The 16,049-nt window shown below is 41.2% G+C and overlaps 1 protein-coding gene across 8 annotated transcripts in view; it reads left to right on the forward strand.

Moving 5' to 3' along the window:
• The first annotated feature begins 15,043 nt into the window (after positions 1–15,043).
• The window catches only part of plekha1b (pleckstrin homology domain containing, family A (phosphoinositide binding specific) member 1b), a 29,253-nt gene continuing 28,247 nt past the window's right edge, over positions 15,044–16,049 (forward strand). For all 8 annotated transcript variants that reach the window (XM_035405712.1, XM_035405715.1, XM_035405711.1 and 5 more), the window contains exon 1: positions 15,044–15,173. The gene's annotated coding sequence lies outside the window, so the exon portion shown is untranslated. The remainder of the gene's footprint in view (positions 15,174–16,049) is intronic.

Genomic DNA, 16,049 nt, shown 5'->3' on the forward strand with positions numbered 1-16,049 from the left:
CTCGCCGCAAGCACAATCTGGTCCAATCAGCGTGACAGATATTAGGATGTGACGTTTAAACCGCCGGGCGCAGCGTCAGTAAGCTGCGATGTTATTGGTATATTCAGAAGGCAACCATTCGAGAAGGAAAATGAACAACAGTGTGTAGGCGGGTCGTGGGGGGCGGGCTAGTAGTTCGAGAGAGAGTGAGAGAGAGGCAGTCCCCAAGTACTGACTCAGAATCAGCACAATGCGTTTACATTATGTTAAGAAATAGAATTAAGGTTTAGTCCAGATTAATTTAGATCGGGTGTTAGGGAGACATTTGAGCAAGTAGTGGAATTGCGGCATTGCGTGCACTTAAATACGTAAACATGTAAAACGAGAGGGACTGTGGGAGTAGTTGTTCACACAGCGTTTTAGTTCAATAATTTTAATTGGACAAACTATGTAGCAAATTATGTCATGATGTTGACGTTTGCTACGGTAATATACTGGAGATTAATGTTTCTCACGATCTACACCATCAGTTTTGATCCTTGTCCTGCTTTTATTTGAGCTATTGCAGGAAGGCTGTCCCTGTAAAAATATCCCTCTTAGAAATCTTTATCACCTAAAAAATGATGTACATTACTAACTTTGCTATCCCTGAATTCACTAACAAATGTCAATAATGGAGTCAAATTAATATATGTCGTGCAATGTACATGTTTATTAATGATAATTACATGATTGGTCCACCATATACCACTACAGTGTAAACAGTATACAAATCAAAATTGATTTTCCAGATGCTCATGTTTGCCTATTTGTTTGCTTATTTATTTATTTATTTATTTATTTATTTCAGAAACAGGACCCTTTTGTGAATGAAAGAGTGCCAAAATGCTTGATTGTTTATTTCTATGTCTGTTCAGTCCCAAACCTCAGAATTGAAACAATAACTATGGGCTACTAGTATTGATTAGGCCTACGGTATTGATTTCTCCAATCGTAATCATGTACAATGTTGTTATTCATATCATATTGTCATATGAGTTTATTGTTGTAGCTACCCACCAAAGCATCACCTTGCTAATATTGAGAAATAATAAATTCAATATAGGCCTATCCTTTTCACTAATTAAGTTCAAAAGTCATGTTTCCGAATATGAGTCGCCAAAAGCCATTACTGTCTAGTGATATTCATATGACATAGCCTACATCTCTGAGTAGTGGATTTTTGTATATATCGCTTTTATATGAATCCCATTTTGATATAGCTTATCCCTTTTATTAAATCCAAAAGTCAATTATGTGAAATGATGGACCACCAAAATTTGTGAATATTCATATGACTCTCATTGACTGATTTTTGTAGTAATATCGGTCAGAAATATTCTGGCCAGTCCATTTCAGTATCAGTCGTCTAAGGACGCATGCCTAAGGATACAAGTTAACTGCACTAGATATTGACCTTGAAGAGCATCGGTTCAGGATGACTTAAAAGCAATGTTCTGTTCATTTATTTAGTTGAGCCTCTCACCCAATGCATGCTTTGATAGGCTGCAGAACCTGATCAGGATAAGTGGATATAGATTACATTACAGGCATTTAGCAGGCACTCTTATCCAGAGCAACTTACACAACTTTTACATGGCATCTATTTATACACCTAGATATAAACTGAAGAAATGCAGGTTAAGTACCTTGCTCAAGGGTACAACAGCAGTGTTTTACCCAGGAATTGAACCTGTGACCTTTAGGTTACAAAACCAGCTCCTTACCCATTATACTACACTGTTGCCCAATGGATGGATAGATGGAGTTGGACATTAGAGTTGAACATTGGAGTTTATCACTTTCTTACAATCATGTGCAGAAGTGAGGAACATTCTAAAGTGTACCTAGCAGCTAGTTTTACATTAATGAGATGCATAGATTTGTGTTAATATAATACAGCAGGCTAGTATAATTATAGCCTAATACTTATTTGAATGGCTCAACTAATGCTCAGTTGCAAAAAGAGAACGAGAACAGTTTCCTTCAGTGAGTTTGCAAAGTATTGTTAGCAAGTTTAAGAACTTGCTAAAAAGATTGGTCTTATGGAGGTTATTAGTGCCATCTTCTGGTGATGATTTCTAATCTTGGTCATTGATTTACCATGGAACGTACAGGTCACACTGTAATGTAATTGTAAGTGCTATATTTTGTCATTAAGTGTAGTGTGACATTCAAGCAGTGTGATTTAGCCAAGCAAGTGGTGAAAATTTGGGCTTACAATGCTCCTTTGCTTATATGCCTAATCAGCAGTGTAAACAGGGGTCAGTCTGAATTCACTGTTGGTCAATTTCTTCGATACATATGTGGATAGACCAACCGCTTGTAGTTGCCACGTCCCCAAGGGGTGAACCCCTGACACATCCGTCACGATTATGACCACAGCTGTGGGAATCTACAAAAAAACAACAAAAAATACCACAGCATCATCACAGAGCACAAGGCAGTGGGGCACTGGACGTGGAAACAGCCTCATTTTACTCCCCTTACAAATAAAATGATAAATGCTTCATATTTTATGTGCACTGTTCTACATGGCATGCTTTGCCTTGCTCAGCAGCACTTTAGTAGGATTGAAAAGTAGACTGGGGACCATCATCGCTCACGTGTCAGGTGTGCTCTGCAATCACCAACAACTGCACTCAAAGAAAACATTCCTGTTTTCTATGCAAGGCCTTTGACTATGCTGCCACATTTTAGATGGCTGGGGCTACTGCAGTGCAGCTTGTCCCGGATCCAGTAGAGAATTCAGAGAGAATAATTCATTTTTCATAAAGGACCGGTCTATTTTGATCTCTTTATATACTTTTCTGACAGAAATACACCGGTGTATCCTGCCATTTTGTGATATTTTAAATAAACAGGTCATTACCTGCCTTGTGCTCCGACGGTAAGGCCAAAAAAGGTGTCATTCTGTGTGTGTGTACACGTGTGTGTGTGTGCGCATGCATGTGTATGTGTGTGTGTGAGAGAGAGAGAGAGAGAGAGAGAGAGAGAGAGAGAGAGCATGAGATGGGATTTAGAAAAGCGCACCTCCCGACCCGCAGAGAGCTGGGCCCGCCCTTGGCAGAGGGCCTCGGTAACTCAACGAGAGCTGATGGCCCTGCGGCGGTATGCCATCGGATATCTGCCCGTGGCACGCTGTGCCCACGGTGTGCCAAAGTCAGTGTTCCCGAGCCAAGAGCATTGCCCGTCAGGAGGAGTGCTAGACCCCGCCGGTGCCAGCCTCGCCAGCCTGGTGTCGCGTAAAAAACTGGCATCGCCCCGGCGATGAGCACCTGGAGAGATCTGACACCAGAGCTGTGCCAGCTGCCTGGCATTTACACAACTGCTCGAGAGACAATCAGCCTTTAGACCTCTGCCAGATTCACTTTGCATTAGTGTTAGACACCATCGAATCATTTTACACTGCCCTGAGCTTTTCTCGTCTGATGAATGTTGAAACTGATAGCGGTTTGTGAAAAGTTTTAACTGGAGCGGTACTTGAAACGGCAAATTGGAGGGAGTAATTTGGTGCGCCGTGATGGCATATTTTTCAGATAATGTGATTTTTTTTTCCCGGCAGTAAAAACGCCAGAGAAATATGTCTGTCACAGGAGGAGAAAGATAGAGGAGCGCGTTTCTGTGAATCCTCTGCATTTTGTATGAGTGCTCAGCTCACTTTGCACTGGTGTGCTCATCCACCAATCGCTCCAGAGCCTGTTGTGTAGCGTCCTCCCCTCCTGTTTGAGTTCCAGCTGGTCGCTCCGTTTTCTGGGGGGCTGACGAGGCCGCCTGAGGGGAACCCCCTCCGTAACCGCGGACGCGCCCGCGGAGCAACCAGCTCTAGACGCTGGTACGGTGCCAAGGGCACAGGGGCAACCCCGGCAGGCGCTTTCCTAAAAACAAAAGAGGGGGAAAATCGTTCGGCCCTGATTTTTCTGCTGCGGCACGGCTGTCAGCCTGATGCTATCAGTATGGAGTAGGCTGCTTGCCCAAATCGAGAGATGATTCTCTTTAATTTGGTTTGCTTTTGTGCAGAGCATAATCCTCCCCGTAATGGGGTGGGTCCCCCAGGGAGGGTGGGTAGCTAAGCATGCTGGGGTTATTCTGGCTGGTAGGAAAGAGCGCCGCCTTATGGGATAAAATGGGTGTATTCCACTGCGATACATGGCACCTACAGTACATGCGTGAGTTTTGTCGGTGTGTGGACACGTGTGTGTTTGGGTGTGTGTCAGTCCGTGTGTGTGTGTGTGTGTGTGTGAGTTGTGAATGTGCGTGTGTGTGTGTGTGCGTGCACGCGCACATGTGCATGTGTGTGTGTGCACGTGTGTGTGTGTGCGTGTGTGCGTTAGCAGTTGATATATATCTCCCTCTTTCCTGTCAGTGTTTCTAAGAGAAGCCCTTCTACCTGCTGTCCACACCAGCCTGCCCAGTCAGTGTGTGTGTGCTGGGCATGTGGAGATAATCTCATATTTCTATTCTTTCCCTGAAGGTGCCCACCTCACAAGGTTAGATAGAAGAGCTTTTATAACAGTAAATCCTAGCAAGTGTCCTGAAGCCTCTGGGGGTCACTAAAATATATTAAGGAATTTATCGCCAGCAATCAAAAGAACTAATGTCTAACAACTGTATTAAAATCAGGCATTTCACAGTTACAATCTTTAGTTATATATAAAATGGTAAAAGTGTAACATGGCCAAAATTGCAAGTTAAATCTTTTCCATTTAAAGCTAATTTCTTATTAATGGAAGCTAAGTACATTTGACACAGAGCAGAGGAAGAGTGCAATGTCTTGCCTGGGGGAGTGTCTGATTTCATGGTCTGTCTAATTGGAGGTCTAGCCTCGCTAAAAGGTTGAAACTCTAAGTAGAAAATGTTGTTGGGTAACGGCTACGTGGCTGCTTGGGGGATGTCAGGGAAAGCATAATGACAACACTCGCGCTAATCTCTGCTAAGAAGTTGTTTTGGAGAGCCTTGCTAATTGCTGGGAGGCACACCAGCTCTACTGTATGTGACCGAGTCAGAGACCTGGACTGAACCCTGCATATGTGCCAGGGAACAGAGGGCCAGGCAGCTGGTAGCCAGCCTGTGTGACCATATGCAGCCATGCTTACGCGGGCTGCCTCATCACAGTTAGCATCTGCATTGAGACTTCACCTAATTTGATATATTGGGAAAGTCAAAATGTTAATTTAGCCCTTCAAAAAAGTAAGTAATATATACAATATAAGCCAGTGTATATAAAGTATATGACTAACAGTTTATGAACATTTGAGTTTTTGTGGTAACTTGAACTTGAAAACTACGAGCATTTACGTATAAGGATCAGTCACATCATGAATTATATGCAGTAAGAGTTAAAGTCAGAGAAATCATTTTGTCAAGTGGCTAGCGTGTTTTGGCAACTACTGTCTTCAATTTGTTCTGGCAGAGTGAATTGATGAGTAGCAGGAAATGGCAGTCCATCTTAGGGGTGACTCACTTACCTTCTTTGCTATTACCCCCTCCATGCTCAGAAGAGTGTGGCTAGCGCACGGCTATTTATCATTTGCAAGGGCCATTATGCAAGGCTTTATAATACGAGAGGCAGGGCTGTTTGTCCTTACACACATGGGTGCGTTGCGCCGGCACGCCCATTTGACAGAAGTGATGCATTGGGGATGCTGGGCCGTTTTTAATTACGTCCCGGTGCAATCTCCGACCCCTGCCTCAATCCAGGCAGTGACTCAGCGTGTCTGGGGGGGCACGTGAGCCTTTCACTTGGACGAAAGGACACGCACCCACGCCAAACCTGTCCCTCTTCATGAACCCTTTTGCGTTCCATGGGCAGAGGTTTATCGAGGTCAGCCAGGGTACGCTTGCTTTAACAACGTGCGTAAGAGATACATCAATTACTTTGCTCTGCATGTAAGCACAGAGCAGTGGTAGGAAAATATAATCATGTAATGGACTCTCTGCCTACTTTCTCAGAATAACATTTTTCTGATTCTATGTAGAATCATTTGCAAAGAAATTGCTACATTACACATGCAAGTAGGCTATTTGTATGTATGCCTTCTGTGCATTTAACACAATTGCCATCTATTGTAAGTCTTTTGAGTATAATACATGCCCTGTGTGTGTATGTGTGTGCGTGTGTGTGCATTTCCAATACAAAGCAATAGGCCTGCAGATGACCGAACTTTAGATATATAGCTGGCTGAAGGACCAGTCTATTCAGGTTATATATGATTGCCTTTATCCAGGTGAGGCCTAGCACCTGTCATATAATATCCCAGGCACAAGTCATTAGCCTTGAATCTTAGCTCTCAAGTAACCGAAGCCCAAAGCGACAAATATCGATCCCTGACTCTGAGTGTCTGTGTGTGTGTGCGTGTGATTTCTCTCTCTCTACAGAATGTCCCCCTCTAGAGTGTAGCATATTTTCAGGACAGTATATTAGGAGTTCAGGTGGCTTCAGTTTCATCATCTCCTGTCAGCTGTGCAGTTCATCATGCGTGTATTTCAGATAACTCTTTCAAGTGCTCACGTCAGTTAGGGCAAGTTGTCAAATACTTAAACTTTGTGAACATGATATGATAGTGCTTTTTCCTGCTGCTTTCCATCATGAAAAAATAAACATTTTTAAAGTATATGTTAATATATTAAATCATAATAAAAAGCTGAAATAGCACTTAGTAGTAATCAGATGTAGACTGCATTATCTTGCAATCGTAATAGTAAGCAAAACACACTGTCCTTGAGAAACACGCTCCTTTAAATTGTTCATGTTCAGCGGCTGGCTTTGATGATGAAGTCAGCTCTGCTTTCTACATCTTAACAACAATAAAGGGCGATTTTCACTGTGAAGCTGCCAGCCTTTGTTAACTTCTTTTTGTAGCGTGGGATCAGTGGCAATATTTCCCTCACAGACGGTCCTCAACCCTGATAACCCATAGTTAGGCTTCCTTTGAGGATGTGGCTATTTGTCTGGTGCCATGTCACTGTGCACTGTGGACTTCCATGTCCCATTTCCCACCCTGCCACCCTATATACACTGGCTGTGTGCCCTTTGGCAACCAGCTGACTTTTACATCTATAAACATTTAAGAAGAATGCCAGATCTGAACCCTATAAATCTGTTATGAAGCTTGACATTTTCAGCTGCTGCTGTATCATTTAGTTAAAATAGTAGCTCCACCTCAGGGGACATTCCCCCAGCTTGCACCAAAAGAATTATGGGTAGAGCAAGACCCGGCCTGTTCTGCTGAGTGCCCCTGTTTCTATCTCTCTATGTTCTGCTTGTGTTTTGGAGAGTGGCTGTAAACTGCCCAAGGAAAATTACATCGCCATAATTGTGCCTAACTCTTAAGCTTTGCCATTTCTATTGGTTGTGCAGGCGATATGTTATAACTTACAAGAGGACGCCATTTTAGCTATCTGCAGTGTATCCAGTCTGGCCATATGATGATTTGTGGGTACACTGAAGGCCGAATGATTTCAGATCACTCCATTTTGAATTTTTTGATTGTTTTACAGTACGTTTGATATCTTAACTGATAATTGAACAGTTGGTGCCATGATTATTGCAATGGCATGACTATTGGAGATGTTTTCCATTTAGAAGAGAAAAACATTAAACTGTAACATCGATGCTGAATGGGAATATGAGATAATCATGATTTGGCTAATGTTATGCCAACTCCTTTGTTTTGGATCAGCATAGAAATGCTAAAAGAACCCCCAGTAGTGTAGTGTGGCTCTTGGCTATAGCATGGTAGAAATGATCTGACCACCTGTTAAATTTGGAATTATTTGATTTAGCTTACCCTTTGAAATCTACATTGGATACTGTGCAAGATCTAATAAGTGTCTGTACTGCATTGTTTATTTGTTCATGATTTAATAATCTCCATGCTTCTTGGAACAATTTTTGGAACGTTTAGATTTATCACACTATGGTCATAGACCGCAGTAGGAAGAAGTTTTCACAAACCCCTGTTCAATTTTATTTTGGAAATGCATGTGAATAATTAATGGCTTTCTGGCATTGCTTTTGGTGCGTGTGGTCGTGTTGCGTCCAGGAGCAGGGTGGGAGAGCTGCTAATGGGTAGATACAGGAGCTGACTCACTGCAGTGAATGCTTAAAACACCCTCACAGGGATGTGGGAAAGTTATGGCAGCTCTCCTAAATCAATAGAGAAAAAATGTTAGGGGCAGTTTCATGGTTCTATACCCTGTGCTGAATGAAAGTTACTAATGTGGAAGTTTTTCTGCAATCAAAGCCATTTCGGTCTTGTGTTTAGATTTCACTATGGGTTCTAGTACAGGTACCACAACTGGATTCTACATCAGCCACGGAGCTATCCCAGTCCACATGGACTCCCCCCTCCACTCCAGAAACCCAAACACAAAGCCAAACTCTGACCCTTGTCCTCTGACCCTTGCTATGAACCTATCCAGGACAGCTCAATCCAAAGCCAAAAGACTGTATCCTATTTTCCTATTGACTCCTGCCTGGAATACGTCTAAATGCATGTGTGAATTCACACATGTACAAACACATACTGTACGCGCACATGTAGGTACATGCACGTAGACACCCATACATGCATGCGTGCATACACACTCACATGCACACACACACACACACACACACACTTGTCATAAACTAACAGGAGCACAGCTGTGTTTATATACCAAAGCGTGCAGTTATTCAGAAGTACACCTGCACAATCAACCTCCACTGATGACATCTACTGTATACACAAATACACTGTTATCAGAGTTCACTGGAGGAGAAAATTTAAAGAATGTGCTGCCTCTGAAAGATACTTTATTGTCAAACCATACAGCCTCTTTGCCAGCCAAATTAAAGTTAGGGCAAAATCTTAAATGTGTTCGTATAATTGCAATTATATACAATAGAAAATATAATGTATAATGACATGCATAATAAACTTGCAAATCAAAAGCGACACAAATGATTCACTTAGTGTTCTGTTGTGGTATGCCTGAGCTATGATATACATTTTGCTTTAGGTGTGCATTATTATACCCTTGGCCACAAATGGTACATGTCTTACAAGTTTGGTAAGTTTTAAGCAGAAAATAATATTATTTTGTAAAAGGAAAAGGCCTGTTATTGAGGCTGTTTTATTTTTAGACTTTTTCCATGTAAGTCCCTGGCCTGTTCTCATGCCATCGTTAAAGTTCTGGCAGCGTTTTTCAAATTAACCATTTCAGGTCAAGCAAGGGATTATTGTATTGTATGACTCACTGAATACTTTGGATAGATGTTCTCAATTCAAATCATGACCCTTTTAAAAAATGTATATACTGGTAATTTGTCAGTTTGGGCTCAACTGTGAGCTGAATAACAGTTAAATTACAGCTTTAGACAGTGGAATATGTGGTGAGTTACAGCCTGATGCTATAGTCAAGTGTTGTAAGGCTACATGGACACTGCCTGTGAATTAGAGTAGCACACACGTGAAATTGTTGTGCTTTCTGCAGAACTGGTGATGGTGAAATCCCTGCAAAATGCAGACCTCCACACGGATGTGTATATATCTGCAGCCAATGTGTGGGCCAATGTGTGGATCTATTGTAACATCTATAGCTAGCAGGGAGATCAAAATCTTTATTAATCAATTTTCTTTGTGCTGGAGAGCAGCTAGTGATTTCAGCGAAACAGCCTGCTATCTTACAGTACGGCTTTGCTAATCAGTGCAACATCAGCAATGAGAAGCGTACAAACTCCTTAATTCATTTAATATGGTGGATTATTGCATTCCCAGAAAAAAATTATAGAAGCCTTTCAGGAAAAAGCAAATAAATATCACCCCCTCCCCACTTTCAGCTTTCCCGTAACATTTGTGATGTTCTAAGAAACAGCCCTGAAGGTCCAATCATTGAGTAATGCCTCAAACAGCTGCAGGAGAGAGCCCTCCAAAAGCACAACATTCTGTAGGTTTGAACGATGACGTCTCCGCCATCTGTCACTTGAAGCCTCATGGTCTCTGTCATGTTTTCATCATCATAAAAATGTTAAGTGGACGTTCTGTAAATGGCGAGTGGACTTTTGATGTCGCTGTTCTGCTCCCCAGGGAATAGATTCAGCCGATGTGAATTCCCCCAGCCCTTTTTGCTGAATATCTTCTCAAAGTATGCCGACTTAAAAGCTGGAATGTACTTGAGCAGTAAGATCTGCCGTTTTCAAAACTGGTCACCTAAATCTCTATGGTAACGGATATATTTTTAACCATTGCTCCTACCCATGCATCTGCAAAGACGAATGCTCTGTTGATAGGTAAATATGTGTATATGTGTTGTTGACATACTGTAGGACCCAGACCAGCATAGAGCAAAGCACTGTAAATACACTGTACAGCTATGACACTTCAGAGAAGTCAGTGAGAGATTTGTTGCTCTCCGATGGGTCAGTGGAGAGGATAATCTATCATAAGCTATCATAAGAAGGCAGGAAGTCCCCAGGAGAAGTATTAAGTATTAAGTCGTGGTCAGGGAACTGAGCTAACAAGATAACTACAAGTTTAATGTGTATAATTGTACAACATGTCAAATGCAATCCCATGAGTCAAGAACAAGAATGGGTTCCAAATGAATAAAAAATGTAAGGCAGTCTCTTAATATGCACATTGTGCTGAGTTATGAAGTTGTGTCAGCTTGGTACCACACCCCATCTATTGGTCCATCTTCAAGATGTCTCATACATTGGGAAATAGAATTTATGGCTTTTCTCTACAGGTGAAGATGTCGGTAAATCACACACAACTCGCGCCCATGTCATTTTGTATTAAAGCTGTGTCCTCGGGGTGTACAGTTTGGCACAGAATAGGCCCATTGGCTTATCTGGGGCATGGTATGGAAAACAGCAAATAGAAGACTGCTGTGTTTGTTGTGACCACTGGGTGGCAGAACATAATCAAACAATATTTTCATGAATAATTAGCCCTGCAGTAAGGCGGATTTGTGTTGTGGGCTTAGTAAGCCGAGTGAAATCAAAAGAACCTTTGTGTACTAAATAAATTTAAGCAACACATGAATGAAGCAAAAATCTTCATCTGGAGAAAGTCTAAATCTGACCAGCAGGCTGCAGTAGACTTTTTTTTTTTTTTTCAAAACTGCAGTTCCCATGTGTGTAAACAGTACTGTCTCCAAGAATGCAAATGAGGGAAAGACAATGGAAGAACTACACTTTTCTACTTGAAACCATAGGACCGCAAGTGATAGCATGAAACGTACGTATAAATCCTGGAGGACCCTGTGATTTTCTATTCTTTTTGAAACTACAACTCTGTAGAACTAGCAAGCGAAAGGCAGACAATGCCTCTCCCCACAAGTCTATACACAGGCTCCCTGTTTATTTCTTTTGCAGAGGTGAAAGGAGTGCTTTGACCATAGGCATGGTTTATGTGGGTAATTTAGGAGATATATACCACTCACCTCTGGAAGGAATAGCCCGCATCACATCTGAATACGCTGGATGTTAGCCCCTCCCCATCACCAATCTTATGTTCCCCTTCCCTTAACCATTTTTTAATAAGCAGCCATCAGCAACCCTGGTCACCAGACTGTATATTCTTCAGTGGAACTTGTTTTCCTTTTCATATATATTATATTGTTTATATTGTTGTAACAAAATATGAAGGTACTACTGACAGAAAAATGTGAAATAATAATAGTAAGTAAGGTTCCATTTGTCACAGAAATACCCATGGTGCACCTTAAAGGCAAGTGGTTGGCCCTGTGGGAGGTCTGCTGGCAGTAGGCTTTGTAAATGTTCCCAAGATGGCTTTATACTGTTACAGTATCCTGCAATAACTCTCTGTGTCAGAAAGTGCTGACTGCATTGGACTATAGTCTTATGCACTGTGTTGGGCTGAGGAGGTTGCTCCAAATACACACACACACACAAACACACGCACACAAAAATGCGCGTGTGCACACACATACACGTGAGTGCACACACAAACACACATACGTACACACACATGTGCAATCGCGCACACACACACATACATACACACAACACACACACGGTTACACACACAAACACACACACACACAGAATATCCAATTGTGAAAGCACAGGCAAGCTTATGGGGGAATGGAAGAGAGCAGCATGCTGGATAGGAAAAAAACTGAGAAGGATTTTACACAAATATTCTGCGCTTAGACTTGTGGTTAGGGAATGTGGACTGAAGTTCTGGGTGGGTTTCTGTTTTTGTACTTTTGAAGAAGATATGTACCCTAACTCCCATATCAAAGGATTTCAGAATTCCAGTAAGATGTCTGTTCTATAGTACCACAAGGTTTTGAAATCTGACTATTTTTCTGAAAGGAAATATGTTGAATAAATTATCAAATATAGTGTTTGAAAGAAAAAAAAAATGTTCTTCTATGTGTTCTTTGTGAATGGCCAAATGAGACAAACAAAACATGTTGACTTTTTACATAATATTTGACTGTGTGGGTGAAATTGACTTGTAATATAATGGATGTAATTATTTTTTAAAGATAATACAAGGGTGAAACAAATTAGACAAGTCTGGCCAGGTGCAAATTCTGAGGAAACATGTTTCATATTGACACTTCCTAAGATGGTAATGTTTCCATTTTGACTTGCACAGTTAATGGAAAAATTGCTTCTCGTGGCGTAAGGGGGTCTTGATGAATCAACAGGCTGATCTTTGAAAACTGACTTTGATACCTCCATTCTACTGTTTTTCTGCTGCTGTCCCTTAACAAAGAGGGTAAAAAAATCCTCAAAGGACAATTTAAAATCATTTAAATCATTCACAAAATCAACACTGCCTTTGCCTTTCTGAAAATAGCCTCCCCGCTTGCTAAATGTGTTTCATTGCTATTGTTTGAGAGCGCTCCAGCTCGAGGGAGAGGAAGTGCGTCTGCTCAACATGCTCTGTGTTTTCACATGGGCTCTCTGCCATCCAGGATGTGAGGACTTTCGTCTCGCGCTTAAATATTCCATCACAACGCCATATGGATGAATATCCCCGCTGTTAGGGAAAAATGGCAGGCTATGGATTTAGAGCCAATCGCATCCAGCGCTCGGTACTGAGGTGGGATGTGATCGGGTGTTTAATCATTCGTTTCCCGCTTGCCCTTGTTCTTGTTTCCGTAGTGACGTGTACTTGATGTGTCTTGCCGTGGTGACCTTGATATTCATTGTAGATAAGAGTATCTGCCAAATAAATACGTACACACTTGATCATAATTGAATTCATTCAATTTGAATTCTGTCATGTACAATAAAGCTACATTTTACAGACAATAGACAACAAATATAATAAATACATTGTAAACAATCCAGACAATATACACATCAATAATGTAATCCTACACAATGCTGCCCCCCCCCCCCCCAGGCTGTCACACATCAGCCGATCTCAGTACTACCTACCTAGTGCTGCGTCACGTTTCCACCCACAGCTTCTGTTTCTGTATGCAAAGAGCAGGTGTCACAAGTTATTATTAGCTTTGCATGCTCGACTGGTCGTGCTTAATTGCGAGAGGATGGGTTGATGAATGATTGATTCTGTCCCAGGCTGTCCATGGTAACTTCAGTAATCTCTCTGCGTCCAGCGAGTGGCTTCTCTGACTGGTCACCCCTCTTTCTGAACATACGCATATACACCAGAGGTAGGTTTCCAACTGCAGGTCCCACTCCCTACATGGTATAACAAGAGATAGGATTATCTCATGAGAGAAAGATCGGTGCCTCATGCTAAAATAAATAAATAAATAACAACAGCAACAACAACAATAATAATAATGATGATGATGATGATTATTCTTATCATTATAATTATTATATTCATTACAAATGTAATTATAATTATTCTTATAATTATTATTGTTATTAATAACACTATTGTTGTGGATGGATGGGGTGATGTCACCTTCTGTGAAATATGATGTTGCATCTTGCCTCCTTCAACTGAAAGCCTGCTTTCTCTCATCACCAAATTATGCTAATCTGTATTTAGTTCTTGATAATTTGGTACAATCCATAATTACCATAACAGCTTGTTTTATGGAATGACAATGTTTTGACTCTGCTACTCTCAGTGGCCGTGCCTGTACTGTTCTGTAAATGGTCCTGTTCTGGAGCACCTGCTAAGTATAATATAATACGTAAAAATAACCTAGGTTAATTAGTTTCAGAGCATTTCTTAAAACTCCAGTACTCAGGCAGTTCAGTCTAGTGTGCTTCACACTCTGTGGTCTGTCACCTGACCTTTCAGCTCTCATCTCCACAATGAGCCACAGTGTGGAGAGGGAAATGCCTGTCACGAGAGGTAAATGATCTTTTAAATATTGAAACAGACCTTGATTGTTTCCTTATATTTTCCCAGTGAAGGTTGGTTGTTTCTTTTGTTTACAGACCGTACGAATGAAACCAAGCAATGTGGCTGCTTGCCATGGATAGGCCAGTGATGTCACTGTTGCTGGCCAGCAAATGTACTACCCATTGACACTCACATACTTTGTATTATTATTTGTATATGCACTTATTGTACGTCACTTTTGATAAAAGCATCTGCCAAATAAATATAAAATAATGTATTATGCAATTTAGAAGTATTTTATAATTAGAAGTGTATCATTGCATTGCAGGCACTTAATCAGATCCTCTTTTTTTTTACTATCGCATTTTTTACTAAATAGTAGCCACAGATACAGCTGGATATATACTGTAAGATGTCAAGTTAAATACATTGATCAAGGGTTCAACAGTAGTGTTTTAGTCGGGAATCAACCCCGCAACTTTGAACTTTTTACAGGTCTTATTTCCTAACCATTATACAACACTGCCGCCCACATATCACAAAGCTGATCTGAAACAAATCAGACATTATAATTGCATCTGTTTGATCGTGCTTTTTAATTATGATTTTGTAAAATCAGCCCAAAATGTAATGCATGATATCATGGATGTAGTCTTCTAATACTACGTATACCATCGTCCTTTGCAAAATCATTTCCTGAAAAAATCCCTTTCCATTCCACGCCCACCGCCCCCTTCATCCCCCACCCTTGAGTGTTAGGATAGGTAGGGAATCAAGGAGATGGGCTGAAGCACGGGACACTGGACCTGATGTGAATTGCGTGCGGTGCTATCAAGATTTTCTGAAGAACTTAACTGAGTAAGTTTATACATAAGTAGGTATACTGGACATATCGATGAACGTGTGTTGAGTACGTTGGAGAAAATGTTTGAAAGTTAGCTGACCATAGCTTGCTGGTTTGCTAATGCCTGGATTGCTAGGACCTTTTCCTAACTAGCCAACTAGAAAGAATGTGTAGCTCTTCATTTGCCAGCCTGCTTGTATGCCACACACTGATGTAACTACCTAGCTATATTGTAGATTGTACAGTTTAGCTACCCCTTAGCTGTAAGTTAGCGAACTGTAATGAGACTCGGTTTAGAACGGACGGGAATACTGTCAAGAGGGGTTTCAGAGGTTTAAAGGCCCGATGTACGTTATTTATACACATTTAGTTAGCTAGCCTCGATAACTAATTCACTGGAAAAGCAATTTAACGTTAACCTTCGTTAACGTGTTGGCTAGCTTTACCTTCAGCACTCCAGCTGGTGATCTTTCTCGACTGCTTGCGAGCTGGTAATTATTCATGCATGTAATTCGAATATGTATTTGTGAAATACTTGGATTAACTTCCTGTGGATCACCATGCACCGAAAATGCACTTTGCCAGCTAACGTTAGCTAGCTAAATTAGTATTAGCGAGCTTGTAGATTCTCTGACTCAGCTGATCCCTGTTGAAAAACAAGTGAGCTGACTGGCATTCTATGAAAGTTAGTTGCCCATTGAAAGAAGTTTTTGCGGACGTTGTAATGTCATTCATCTGTGCCCACATATGTGGCATTTTCATTACGACGTATAAGGATGCATACTGAGACACTGTATGTAATTGTGATTCTGATATAAACGGGCTCAGTAGCCGTTAAAATTCATTTAGATAAGCATTATTGTTCGCCTAAACATTCTGATGGCTTAGTC

The sequence above is a fragment of the Anguilla anguilla genome, chromosome 2 (assembly GCF_013347855.1).
Source record: "Anguilla anguilla isolate fAngAng1 chromosome 2, fAngAng1.pri, whole genome shotgun sequence".
NCBI lineage: Eukaryota > Metazoa > Chordata > Actinopteri > Anguilliformes > Anguillidae > Anguilla > Anguilla anguilla.